Genomic DNA, 14,353 nt, shown 5'->3' on the forward strand with positions numbered 1-14,353 from the left:
ACTGCGACAGCTAGACCAAATCACAACAGTGCACTACAGCCACACTCGTAAACACGGTCGTCATCGTAAACATGTCCCTGCAGATGCTGCTCGCCGACCGTGGCCCGTGTTTGTTACAACACGCAACTGAACGTCGGATGTTTCAAGCGTCAACTTTAGGTTACAATATCTCCGGGTGTAATTAACATTTTACAATGCAACAAACGGCACTGATTACGTATTTGTTTATATGTTCAGATGTGCTAACAAAACTATCGCGGTTCCATTTAAAAAAACGTAGGTTAGTGTTAAAAAACATACTTCCGTGCATTTTTCTATGGTTTGTATTAAACAATTACACTAGCCCCTCTCCTCACGTTCGGTATTTGAAATCGGTTCGTCAGTATTTGATTTGGTTTACGAAATACATCGAGCGGTAACGTTAGGTGACTCACCCTGTATATATATATATATATATATATATATATATATATATATATATATATATATAAGGCTGTCTGTTCATAAATGACATTAGTTTTGCTGAAGAGTGAGTGCTATAAAGGAGATCAAGTTTAAGATCGATGATAGCAAAATATACAGAATGGCTGCGTGGAATTATCCCTATCGTGCAGCCCGAATTGGGTTATGGGAGCAGGAGGCATGTGACAGTGTCCACTTCCAAAGACATACAGCACACATGTCTAAAATTATACCTCTGGTGCTTGAAGAAACTCACAGACGTAGTATCTGGTTAAAAATGAACACTGTCAAAGCTGGAACAGGGTTGAAAAAAGAACACAGAGGTTGTAAAGTAAAAAATTATTTATTTTTTGCCCAGCCTAAAAGTAAATTTACATCTTCTTCTTCTTCTTCTTCTTCTTCTTCTTGAGTCAATGGAGAGCAGGGCACCCGTAGAATTACAAGTCTTGAACAGCAACAAACATGAGGATTCGATGCATTCACGAGATCTTCTCCTACCCCTTCACGTAGATAATGGTATCTGTGTGGTTGAATAGTAGACGCGACATCACCATATCGTTATATGGTATGCCAGTATAATCTCAGTGAATTCCAACGCACTTCACATCCTTAAAAGACCTCGGTGACGCTTTGTTTGCTGAGAATGTCTCTATTATTACGGCATCTTCTATGTACACTACGAATGCAACATCTTTAAATATGAACTGTCTACACTCACCATCATAGAAACCCTGAGCGTCTGCAATGATGTTTACACCTTGAGATGCCATTGTGGAATGCTCTAGGTATGGCACAGCACCTGTTCATTTATACAGCTCGTTGCACAACGCCTGTGAGCGGGCGGTAGTTGATCACACAGTCATGTGGAACTAGAGCATACATGGCAGTGTGTTCCAGGAAATTTGCAGAAGATTTAAATTCAATACGTACATCTGGTGCAGATGTAATTATCTCGTTGTGTTTCGAGCGGCCTATTACGATGATCGGTGATGGCTTCTGTGGACTGAGTAGACAACCCCTTCTTCAGCACTTTCACAGTAAGAAGCATGATACCTAGCATACATGTCATATGCTAGACTACAAATTTCATCCCACTGCAGGTGTAAATTGTCATATGGGCAGTGTGCGATTTGCAGGGGGGCGGGGGGGGATGGGGGGGGGGAGGTATGGGGGGGGATTTCCCCCAATCTGCATCAGACCATCCCCTCCTCTGGTTTTAGTTTATGCATCCCAACCTGGGATGTTTATTTCCCATGCACTGGAGTAAAACTTCAAATATAATTTAAATTTGTGGAGCCGAACACTGAAAGTTTTTAATACAGTCTTACTATTAATAATATTAATATTTTTGCTTATTAATTTTGAAAAAGTGTTATGTAGTAGTTAAGCATTTCAAAACATTTAGAACTAAATCATCATTAACATGTTGTCATTGTTGCTTTCGTCTAAGGTGCGTCATCCGTTTACTTGCGAGCTTGTGAGGGAAGTAGTGTGGCAGTGATACCGTATCAGTCGTACCGCAGAGTTGGGTGAGCTGGGGGGCTGAAATTCCCACCCCGGGCCCTGACACAGGGTGGCGACCAGCCCGGTACCTGTGCGAACATTTACCGTTAGGCCACCTTTTGGCAACGGTATGACGCGGACTAACAGGGACGAAAGCACAAAGTGGTGCGAAGTGAGCAACGGTACTGGTCAGACGGGATCGCGAACCACGTGGGTGCAGCTTAACACAGGCTCCCCAGCATCGCGTACTCCAAATTAATTGGTGCCGTTCGTTCTTTGCCGCGCGTCCGCCACACACACGGCGATCTTCACACGTTCCCGCTTCAGTAGCTTCATTAGTGAGTTGAGTGCGTCCGGGCCTGTAAGAACTACGGAATTTCAGGATGTCATTCAAACAAAGGAAAATTTCTGATTTCCTTAAGAGCAGTGCATTACCTGATACGTGTACAAACCGTGACAGTCAGGATACTAACAGTGGTGCTAAAAGAGTTAAAATAGACAGTGAATGTAAAAAAGAAAACGGTAATGATGGTGCTAATACAGGGGAAGAGACTGAATCTCCGGTGACTGAAAACTGTGACATGTCAAAGGTAGGAATGGAAGTAACAGTTCTCTTGGAATTATAGTAGGAAATTGTGTTACCTTATCACGTTTTCAGAACTGGCAAAAGACTAATGCGTGGCTGCCCGCAAATGACAAAAACTTAGTAATACGCACAGTGTGTTTACAAGTTTGTGAACTTAAGGTGGAAAGCAGTGAACGTGTGCGCATCGATAACGCGTTTTTAGCTGGTGTTTCTGCTAATAACGCCAAAAAAATAAGTGATAAAATCGGGGATCATGCAAAGTGTAAATCACACATGAAGTGCGTGGAAAACACGAGTATAAAAGAGAAGAAAAGTTTACAAAAATGCGTCACTGAAATGCAAAGTTGTGGGGAAAGCAGCATCAAGAAAAAGTAATCGCAACTGCTTCGTTGTTCAAATCTGCATATGTAACAGCTAAACAGAAATTATCATTCAAATCGTATCCTGCAGTAATTGAACTACAAAAGCTTAATCGTTTATCAGTCGGTAATATGCCTCATTCTGACCATGCATGCCGAAATATCATTATGCTCGTAGGAGAAGAAATGAAAATGAATCTTGCTCACTTCCTTGTAGAATCGGGTACAAACTTCAGTATCATGATGGACGAAAGTACAACGGTTTCCAATAAAACTTGTTTAATAATATATTTACGTTTGTCCTTTGAGGAAATTGCTTGCAGTTATTTTTTTGACATTGTTGAATTAGAAAGTGTGACAGGAGAATGCATTTTCAGCACACTGTTAGCAGCTCTTGAAAAGTATGGCATTACAAATTATATAATAAAGAAACACCTTGTAGGTATCACACCAGATGGTGCCTCAACAATACTCGCCCCTTAAAAAGGCGTAGCCGCTCTACTGCATAGTCATTCACGTAACGATTTAACTGTCGTTCATTGTATGAACCACAAAATGGAATTAGCTGTCCACGATGTTATGAATGATGTAGCAGATGTATACCATGTTGTTTTTGTTGTGGTCTTCAGTCCCGAGACTGGTTAGATGCAGCTCTCCATGCTACTCTATCCTGTGCGAGCTTCTTCATCTCCCAGTACCTACTGCAACCTACATCCTTCTGAATCTGCTTAGTGTATTCATCTCTTGGTCTCCCCCTACGATTTTTACCCTCCACGCTGCCCTCCAGTACTAAATTGGTGATCCCTTGATGCCTCAGAACATGTCCTACCAACCGATCCCTTCTTCTGGTCAAGTTGTGCCACAAACTTCTTTTCTCCCCAATCGTATTCAATACTTCCTCATTAGTTATGTGATCTACCCATCTAATTTTCAGCATTCTTCTGTAGCATCACATTTCGAAAGCTTCTATTCTCTTCTTGTCCAAACTATTAACCGTCCACGTTTCACTTCCATACATGGCTACATTCCATACAAATAGTTTCAGAAATGACTTCCTGACACTTGAAGCTATACTCGATGTTAACAAATTTCTCTTCTTCAGAAACGATTTCCTTGCCATTGCCAGTCTACATTTTATATCCTCTCTACTTCGACCATCATCAGTTATTTTGCTCCCCAAATAGCAAAGCTCCTTTACTACTTTAAGCGTCTCATTTCCTAATTTAATACCCTCAACATCACCCGACTTAATTCGACTACATTCCATTATCCTCGTTTTGCTTTTGTTGATGTTCATCTTATATCCTCCCTTCAAGAGACCATCCATTCCGTTCAACTGCTCTTCCAAGTCCTTTGCTGTCTCTGACAGAATTACAATGTCATCGGCGAACCTCAAAGTTTTTATTTCTTCTCCGTGGATTTTAATACCTTCTCCGAATTTTTCCTTTGTTTCCTTTACTGCTTGCTCAATATACAGATAGAATAACATCGGGGAGAGGCTACAACCCTGTCTTACTCCCTTCCCAACCACTGCTTCCCTTTCATGTCCCTCGACTCTTATAACTGCCATCTGGTTTCTGTACAAATTGTAAATAGTCTTTCGCTCCCTGTAGTTTACCCCTGCCACCTTTAGAATTTGAAAGAGAGTATTCCAGTCAACATTGTCAAAAGTTTTCTCTAAGTCTACAAATGCTAGAAACGTACGTTTGCCTTTCCTTAATCTTTCTTCTAAGATAAGTCGTAAGGTCGGTATTGCCTCACGTGTTCCAGTATTTCTACGGAATCCAAACTGATCTTCCCCGAGGTCGGCTTCTACTAGTTTTTCCATTCGTCTGTAAAGAATTCGTGTTAGTATTTTGCAGCTGTGGCTTATTAACCTGATTGTTCGGTAATTTTCACATCTGTCGACACCTGCTTTCTTTGGGATTGGAATTATTAAATTCTTCTTGAAGTCTGAGGGTATTTCGCCTGTTTCATACATCTTGCTCACCAGATGGTAGAGTTTTGTCAGGACTGGCTATCCCAAGGCCGTCAGTAGTTCCAATGGAATGTTGTCTACTCCGGGGGCCTTGTTTCGACTCAGATCTTTCAGTGCTCTGTCAAACTCTTCACGCAGTATCGTATCTCCCATTTCATCTTCATCTACATCCTCTTCCATTTCCATAATATTGTCCTCAAGTACATCGCCCTTGTATAGAGCCTCTATATACTCCTTCCACCTTTCGGCTTTCCCTTCTCTGCTTAGAACTGGGTTTCCATCTGAGCTCTTGATGTTCATACAAGTCTTTCTCTTATCTCCAAAGGTCTCTTTAATTTTCCTGTAGGCAGTAACTATCTTACCCCTAGTGAGGTAAGCCTCTACATCCTTACATTTGTCCTCTAGCCATCCCTGCATGTATACCGTATACAGGTTTTTTTAGATTCCTTATATTCTGTGTTTTTCGAAGTCCCAAAAATCAGAGACTACTACAAAGTGTTTCACTAGAATTATCCTCGCAGATATTAAAACTAGGCCGTATTTTTCGCGTACGTTAGGTTGCTTCCTCATTTAATGCTGTTCGAGCTTTTATTGAAAGTAACAGTTCTCTTGTCCATCTTTTTGAAAAACTGAGACATGATGGTTAATGATCAACTCAGGAGAGATCTAAATTTGAAGGTTTACCAAAACATCTCACAAAGTGGTTGCTTGTAATGGAATTAGTTGTGCTTTATGAGGCCCTAGAAGTTCTGCAAGTATTAACATTCATTATGCAAAAGAGAAATTGTTCAGTCATTAAAGCAAAACAGGAAATTGAAGTGGCTATACGAACTCTTGAAACACTGAAAACGCCTCGAATTAGGATGATAGTACAAGAGATGGAGGAAAAGCGCACATTCAAAGGGGTATTAATTAAAGAAACAACTTGTGATGAATATAACAGATTTAAGACATTTCGGAAGAAATTTTTTCAGTCTTTGGTTGTTGTGTTGTTGTTGTCCTCAGTCCTGAGACTGGTTTGATGCGCCTCTCCATGCTACTCTATCCTGTGCAAGCTTCTTCATCTCCCAGTACTTACTGCAACCTACATCCTTCTGAATCTGCTTAGTGTATTCATCTCTTGGTCTCCCTCTACGATTTTTACCCTCCACGCTGCCCTCCAATGCTGAATTTGTGATCCTTTGATGCCTCAGAACATGTCCTACCAACCGGTCTCTTCTTCTTGTCAAGTTGTGCCACAAACTCCTCTTCTCCCCAATTCTATTCAATACCTCCTCATTAGTTATGTGATCCACCCATCTAATCTTCAGCATTCTTCTGTCGCACCACATTTCGAAAGCTGCTATTCTCTTCTTGTCCAAACTATTTATCGTCCATGTTTCACTTCCATACATAGCTACACTCCATACAAATACTTTCAGAAACGACTTCCTAACACTTAAATCTATACTCGATGTTAACAAATTTCTCTTCTTCAGAAACGCGTTCCTTGCCATTGCCAGTCTACATATTATATCTTCTCTACTTCGACCATCATCAGTTATTTTGCTCCCCAAATAGCAAAACTCCTTTACTACTTTAAGTGTCTCATTTCCTAATCTAATTCCCTCAGCATCTTCCGACTTAATTCGACTACATTCCATTATCGTCGTTTTGCTTTTGTTGATGTTCATCTTATATCCTCCTTTCAAGACACTGTCCATTCCGTTCAACTGCTCTTCCAAGTCCTTTGCTGTCTCTGACAGAATTACAATATCATCGGCGAACCTCAACGTTTTTATTTCTTCTCCATGGACTTTAATACCTACTCCGAATTTTTCTTTTGTTTCCTTTACTGCTTGCTCAATATACGGATTGAATAACATCGGGGACAGGCTACAACCCTGTCTCACTCCCTTCCCAACCGCTGCTACCCTTACATGCCCCTCGACTCTTATAACTGCCATCTGGTTTCTGTACAAATTGTAAATAGCCTTTCGCTCCCTGTATTTTACCCCTGCCACCTTTCGAATTTGAAGGAGAGTATACCATTCTTTGGTAGACAATATAAAAAACCGCTTTGAGGACTTGGATTTCTTTTCGGGTGTAGCCGTTTTAAATTCAGATACATGGCCTTCAGATGATGGTGTATTATGGTGACATGTCAATTTCTCGCTTGTGTAAAAAGATGGATTTTAAATTACGTGAATGCTCGTGTGCGTCACTGGTTAAAGATTTTCGAATCCATAAAGAAAATCCTCAACACATGCCCACTTCTGTGAAGGAACTTTTGAAAGCAGTCGAAGTTATACCTATATCTACGGCTGAATATGAACGCGGATTCAGTGACATGAATTTAACAGTGACTGATCAGAAAATCACTTACAAATTCTGACACTTTCAAATCTACTTCTCATTTCAATAAATGGACCTCCACTGCATTGCTTCGATGCAGAAAAATTTGCAGCTAAGTGGATAAGAAAAAGAAGCCTTGCTTCTCAGCACCATAGCGCCCTTGACAAACCAACAGGCAAACCCTCGAACCTTCAGGAGCAGTCTCATTCATCTCGTCTCTTCAACTAAACTCTGTAAGTTAAAATGACAATTATATGCTTTTGTACTAGCTGAACCGGCCACACTTTGCTGTGGCTTTGTCATAATACGATGATTTACAAATTAACATTCACTTATAATTTCAGAGTGTTAAAGTTAAGCACAAAACAAAACAAAAATTTTAATTTTACATTTTATTCATCACGTATTTTAGTATAGTTTGAGTATCGTATGTTACATGAATCATTTACAAAGTTGTTAATTAACTACATATGAAGATTTATTAATTTTGTAAATGAGGTAAGTAAACTCTGCATTGCCCGGATGTCTCTACCTTCCCCTTATGTCCATCTCCTTGTTTCCCCACTCCCCATCTTCTCTTGCCCTTCTCTTTGTCCATCTGCTTCTCTCCTCTATCACCTTCTACCCCTCCGTCACTCTCCCCTTCGCTAAGGTCAATTTCTCTCCCCCTCAAAGTCAATCTCCTCCTCCCCTCTCTTTCTGTCCCTGTGACATACAACATATTGAAAGCAGTAATTTGCGTCTACAATTGCCATAAGGACAATGCTGAATGTTTTTTTGTAGTTGATATATTCACTTCCAGTATTCGGAGGACACATAATTTGCACATGTTTGCCATGTATGGCCCCTATGCAGTGAGGGAAATTCCACTTCACTTCGAAATTTCTTGCTACCTTCTGCCATTCTTCAGTATCCTTTGGAATCTGAAAAGTGAAACATACTCATTACTTTCCCTACTTTTTCAGATTGATGACACAGAGGACACAGTATCAAAAGGTGACGGCGATGTAGCTCTTGAAGAACATGTACCTCCCACATATGTCAAGCACGTACTTTCAAATGTTCTTTTTAAAGCGCCCTTAGGGGAGTATGAACAGCAAATTCCGAGCATCGAAACATTGGTTGCAAAACCTAGGTGTGAAATTGTATATGTGGACAATAATAATTGTGACGAATTTGTTCAAACAGAAACAGAAGAGCTCAAATAATTCGATTTTAGAAATAAGTATTTTTAACAGTTCTTTAATATTCATTTTAATTTGCTTAAAAATGTCAATAAAACATTACTTAAATGAAATCAGTATTGAATGTTGCGTGCTTACCTTTATGTAATTCTTCAACACTAATGAAAAAGCTTCACATACCTCTGGCACTATGAGGGAAATAGCAGAATATGATACTTTAAATAAGTACATTAGTGACTTGCATAAATCGCCAGTGGCTAAAAATCGTGATGTGATGGCCCATCGAATTCTTGGTGAAATACTGTCTTGACAGTTGTTATCTTTCTTTACAATAAATGGTGTAGTTAACCGCATTAAGTAATTAAAGTCTTCAGTCGACATTCTCGTAAAATACTAAATAACGCACCATCTTCTGCTTCTAGTTCCTAGGATACTATTTCGTGGACCTTCTTTAAATACTCTTCCACCATCGTTTTCTTTCCCTTCGGTTTTCATTTCCGTTGTTAGCTGCATTTGCAAGTACCAAGTAGGCCGCCGCTGAGATCACTTTATCACCCATCATAGTGCAAGACCGACACACGTGTAGCACAAATTCTGTTACTTCGGCATAAATTAACCTGCCGCATGCAACATACGCCGTAAGATGTTGCCTGTTGTAGCATGCTACAAGACGACGCACGCCAAATTTCCGTAGCATGCCACAAAGTTGCAAGACGTCGCCCCAGCGTAAACGAGGCTTTAGAGCCAGGTCTATATTGTATGGTGGATGTGATGTGTTCCGTACGAAACTAAAACCTGCAATCAGATCCAAACGTCGTGGAAAACTGAAGAGGTGTCATCCTGCAGCAAGATAATGCTCGCCCACATTCTGCCAAACGGACAGCCGACGCAATAAAAGAGTTGATATTCGAGGTGCTGGAACATCCATGATATAGTCCAGACCTGGCTCCAAGCAATTTTCACATGTTTGGACCCTTAACGGAAGCACTAAAGGGAAAACGATTTGAAAGAGATGAAGACGTCATTGCTGCGGTGCAAAATTGGTTACAGATACAACCGAAAAACGTATTTTCTGATGAAATAAAAAAAAATTCTTAAAACGTCGGGAAAACTGCATTAAAGTCCAGGGAGGTTACGTAGAAAAAAATGCATATTTCAAAAATGGTTCAAATGGCTCTGAGCACTATGGGACTCAACATCTTAGGTCATAAGTCCCCTAGAACTTAGAACTACTTAAACCTAACTAACCTAAGGACATCACACACACCCATGCCCGAGGCAGGATTCGAACCTGCGACCGTAGGAGCCTCGCGGTTCCGGACTGCAGCGCCAGAACCGCACGGCCACCGCGGCCGGCTGCATATTTCAGTTTTCTATCATCAGAATAAGTACAGCTTTTCACAAATGTGCCTTTACTTTTTGAATTCCCTTTGTATACCTGTATGTAGATGATTTTGTAAATAAGCTTTACCTATAATGTACTTTTAAAGATATAACTAGGGATGACTTTTCTGATAGTGCCTACGCGTGAATAGTGAGTTTCGGCATTAACTTCTATTTATAAAGAACTGTTTAAACATGGGTAACGCCACGGTCCAAGCTACTAACAGATATAATTATACTAACCCCCTAAGGCGTCCCCCCCCCCCCTCTGCTAAAAGCGCAAATCGCACACTGCATATGGGTAGAATTCTGAATTCACGCAGACTCTGGCGTTAGTTAACTAGCAGTTGTCGAATGCAGAGGAATCATTTGATATATTCCCGCTTTTGTCAGTCTGAAAATTAAGTATGGTGAATGTAGATGTCTGCAGATGTGAACAGGTTTTAATACCACGTGTTTGTCTGCTTGCAGACGGTAACATTCGATACTCGAAAAACCCCCCAAGAGAGAAATGTTAGTGATAGAAATGTACCGGAATTCAGGTCTTTTAAAAGCTTCAAACGCTCCTCGTCTGATACACTGATGTGGGGTATATTCCATATTATCTTGCTAATTGTGATCATATTCTCCTCTTCAGCTCCTTTAATGTACGAGTAATTATCCGTTGCACTCCGTACCAGAGTGAGTTCCTGTTTAGCATTTATAGTAATCTGTCTCATGTCCTAAAAGTAAACCATAAGCATTTTTAGAGGAATGCATGCAGTAAATCGCTTGTACTCTGCAACAGCTCTATCCTCCGGATCGTCTATGAATCATCCCACATTTTCTAAGGCATTGAAATCCGTGGCTGATGTAGAGACATATGTTTTAAGGGTTGATGTTATGCCACATTGTGTGCACGGTCGATCTCAGACCAATTGCGTTCATAGCGTATCTCTTGATACAGGGATACTATGGCGTTACGTGTAAGCTTGGCTCTCACTGTACCCGCCGTTGGTTTCGTTGAATGACTCCTCCAAATATATGAAACTCTTGCATGGAAGCGTCAGCGCTTCTTGGTGCTGGAGGAAAATCATAATTTCATCATTCTTGTTAAATGTGGTTGAAATGTCAGGTTTATGCGAGAAGTATTTCTGACGTATAATTCGCTCATCATACTCTTCTGAACTGGTTATACTGAGTGAGGTCATCATTGCGAGGTTTCAAGCCAACTGATTTAAGAAACTCGTAGTTCACACGAAGTGACGTGCTATGGATTGCGTGCAGTGATTTTGTACTGTGCGCCGATCTTGGCTTAGATGTAATCGTACAATGATTTCCTCACCACGAAAGTCAACAACTTGATTATTCTGATCCACAATACGCTACTCCAACTGAACTGTCACTGGAAGGTATATTGCAATGGAAGGAGTTTCAACAATCTTGTACCGCGTTGCAACTCAAGGGAAGAATCCGTAAATAATGTGCATCAGACGGTCGTTGAGATAGGAGTTCGTTGCAACGTTACACTCGACTCCGATTGTGCTGACAGGCAGTATATCCACAGCCTGATCTGACTTGTAATATTTACTTGGATCTTTCTTCAAAACATGTCAGTTTGTGAAACCCCATAGGCCCTATTGAACCTTTCTGGTTAAAGTCAATTGCTGCATTTTCAGTCCTTATTTCATATTTAAGTGTATTGATGTTTGCATGCAGCTCAATAACTTTTCCAGACTGTTTTAAGACTTCGTTTAAATCGTGGATATCGTATGCGCCCGGTTCTATTTCCACAATGCCTTTTTTACCATTAATATCCAGATGTAGTTTGTTGTTAGTCTCAGTGATATTTGGGATGCCGTTGTACGGCTCCAGTCCAATCGATGCTATACTTCATACACCAATGCTCAAATCAACTGGAGGGAAGTAATTTGCACGCAATACAGATGATCGTTCTTTTAACGTCAAAGTGTACGACATTGCATCTGTACCTCAACTGATGAAGGAATGTTTTAAGCTCCTCCTTATATAGCATGCTTCTTTTTCTTTGTGAATGTCAAGAGAAACATGATGCCCAGATGTCCACAGAGGTATGTATTAAAGTCTTGATAGCTCCGATAATTGTAGAGCGCACGTCTTCTGTGAGTGAAGTATCGCTGTATTTATTCTGGCGGTTGCAGGTCTCCAAATGAGCCTAAATAGTAGACAATCCGCATTTATCATGACGTGTGACACCCAGTGGGTGCCAGGACCTTCAGCAACAACTAAATTTACGATGGCACATTCACCAGTTTTCCACATAGTCTTCGGTAATGTATCCCGCATAAACACATCATGAAATCTCGGAATGTTGAATTTTTTCTAACAAGCTCGAGAAGAGCAGCATTTGTGATCTGGTAGGACTGCTAAAGGGCTTTTCTTTAATTTATGGATACGCCAAGCCCTTTCCTGTAAGATTTCAAGTATAGTCCTTTCCCCAACGGCTGTGGCTTCCATCAAGTGGTTATGTCTTCTTGCCCCTTCTAACTGCGCTTCGGAGTTCTGCGCGTTCTTGACTGTTCCAGAAACAGTTGCAGCACCACCAGCGAGGGACCCTACCGCCGAGAATGCTGGGATGAGGAACAAGAAAACACAAGACATCTTTCGTATTGGTGAAATTAGAGGTGCTTTAAGGGATCTTCTTCTTCTTCTCGCGCCTTTCAGACCGTTTTTAGCTTCAGGATGCAGTTCTTCAAACAACTCTGCTTTCACCCTTCTTCTTTTTCTTGTTTAAGGCACAACGTGCAGCATTCATAACCCGCTTGAAGTTCATCACTCATAAACTTGAAATGCTGCACTGCATTGATCTACACCAATATTCTTTCTTTTCCGTATCGCCTTAGCCTTATCAGCTAAAATTACCTCCAATGTGATGACTTGAGAGATCTTTATTTGCAACATATGCAATGTCATGTTCCATACACGCTTCGTCTGCACTTATCACCTCCTGCCAAGCGTTTCAGAATCTTTGTTCCATGTCCGCAGTAGTTATACCCCGGAATGTGGAATACCTGTGGCAGTTTGTCTTGTCTAGAATACCACCCCTCCTATAATGCGTCTCCTAGCACGCATGTTATGCTACTGCGGTGGTTATGGACTGTGCATGTGGAAATCGTTAGCATTAATCCATCTGTTTTGTGCTGCAGGAAACCCATGCAATTTGACTAGTGCTCTATTTCCCCGACGTCGTATGACTCTCTCTACGAGAAACATATCCGGTTCTGAGCTTTTCTGCAACTCTTCGGAGTATATGCAACCTGCAGTTTCCTCGCCTTTACGATCCTTTAAGATATAAGTTCTAGGATTCGTTCTTTGCACTTTGCAAACTGTAAATATCTCTGTTGACCACTTCGGTAGATATGATTTCTCAAATGCTTTCTTATATTTTGAGATACCTAACAAATGATCTACATTAATTTTCTGTTTGCATGAATCCGGCATTTTAATGCGATAGTCCACCGTATCCATGAGTACATTATCATGAAAATCGCTTCGTCTGCTTTTTATTGTGGTATGTATGGTTCGATTATACTGAGCAATTATTTCTTGGAGGATATCTGTCCATTTGTATGATACGCGAAGATTAAAACGCATCCACATTTGACCTTTTATTGTCCTTTTCAGACGATCCACGAAACTTGCTTTCACGTGGGTGAATGTTGTAACGTATTCCTTACCGCTGCATCACGGTCTTGGAAAACCTATTGTAAAACTCTCCACTTTGATCGGTTTTGAGGTTGTCTGGGGATCGATTCGTCCCTGTATGCAGCAAGCACTCAAACACATTCGCGAGCTTTCTACCCGTTTTTGTTTTAACAGGTATTGCCCAGGAAGGTTAGGAGTATGTATGAATAACCATTTAAATATAATTTAATTCATTATTCCCATGTGAATATTACCTGATATCCATAAGATCAGCCTGCCGTAAGTCACCCAAACCTCCAGTCATAAACTGCTTACGAGGGTATGTTTTGAGTGCTGCTTTGTGAAGTTCTCGAACTACTGCCTCCACACTTATTCGATGATGGCTCTCTCTCTCTCTACGCTTAGAAATTATTGCAACGGCCTCATCCGAACGAGCTGTATTACCTGCAGCAGCTGATGCCATGAGCAGCCATAGTCGATCTATTCTCTCGTCGGGGTCGTCATAATATATATACTGTGGTATCACTGCTGTATGCACAATGTCAATACCATCGCCGCTACTGTTATTGTTCTTGTTTTCGTCATTAGGTATTGTTTTATAATGGTTTTATATTTCTTGTTGCTCAGGATTTTTGCTGATCTTATGTACATCAGTCACATGCGGTATTTCTCGGTACACTTCCCTAACTGAATAATTTATAAAGCCAGGTGTCCTCTCAAAGTCGCTATCACCAATCTGTGTTGTGTCACCAGTTACGTTTATAGGCTGCGTGCCCAACACGTACAGTCTTCCCCTGCTAACGCCGAATGTTCTGTCTATCTAACCAGGGACGTGACGGATAATGAATTCGTCAATGCAACACCAACGTTATCGCGTGTTTTTGCCAAGAGCTGCCTGTGA

Source organism: Schistocerca americana, chromosome 3, assembly GCF_021461395.2.
Source record: "Schistocerca americana isolate TAMUIC-IGC-003095 chromosome 3, iqSchAmer2.1, whole genome shotgun sequence".
NCBI lineage: Eukaryota > Metazoa > Arthropoda > Insecta > Orthoptera > Acrididae > Schistocerca > Schistocerca americana.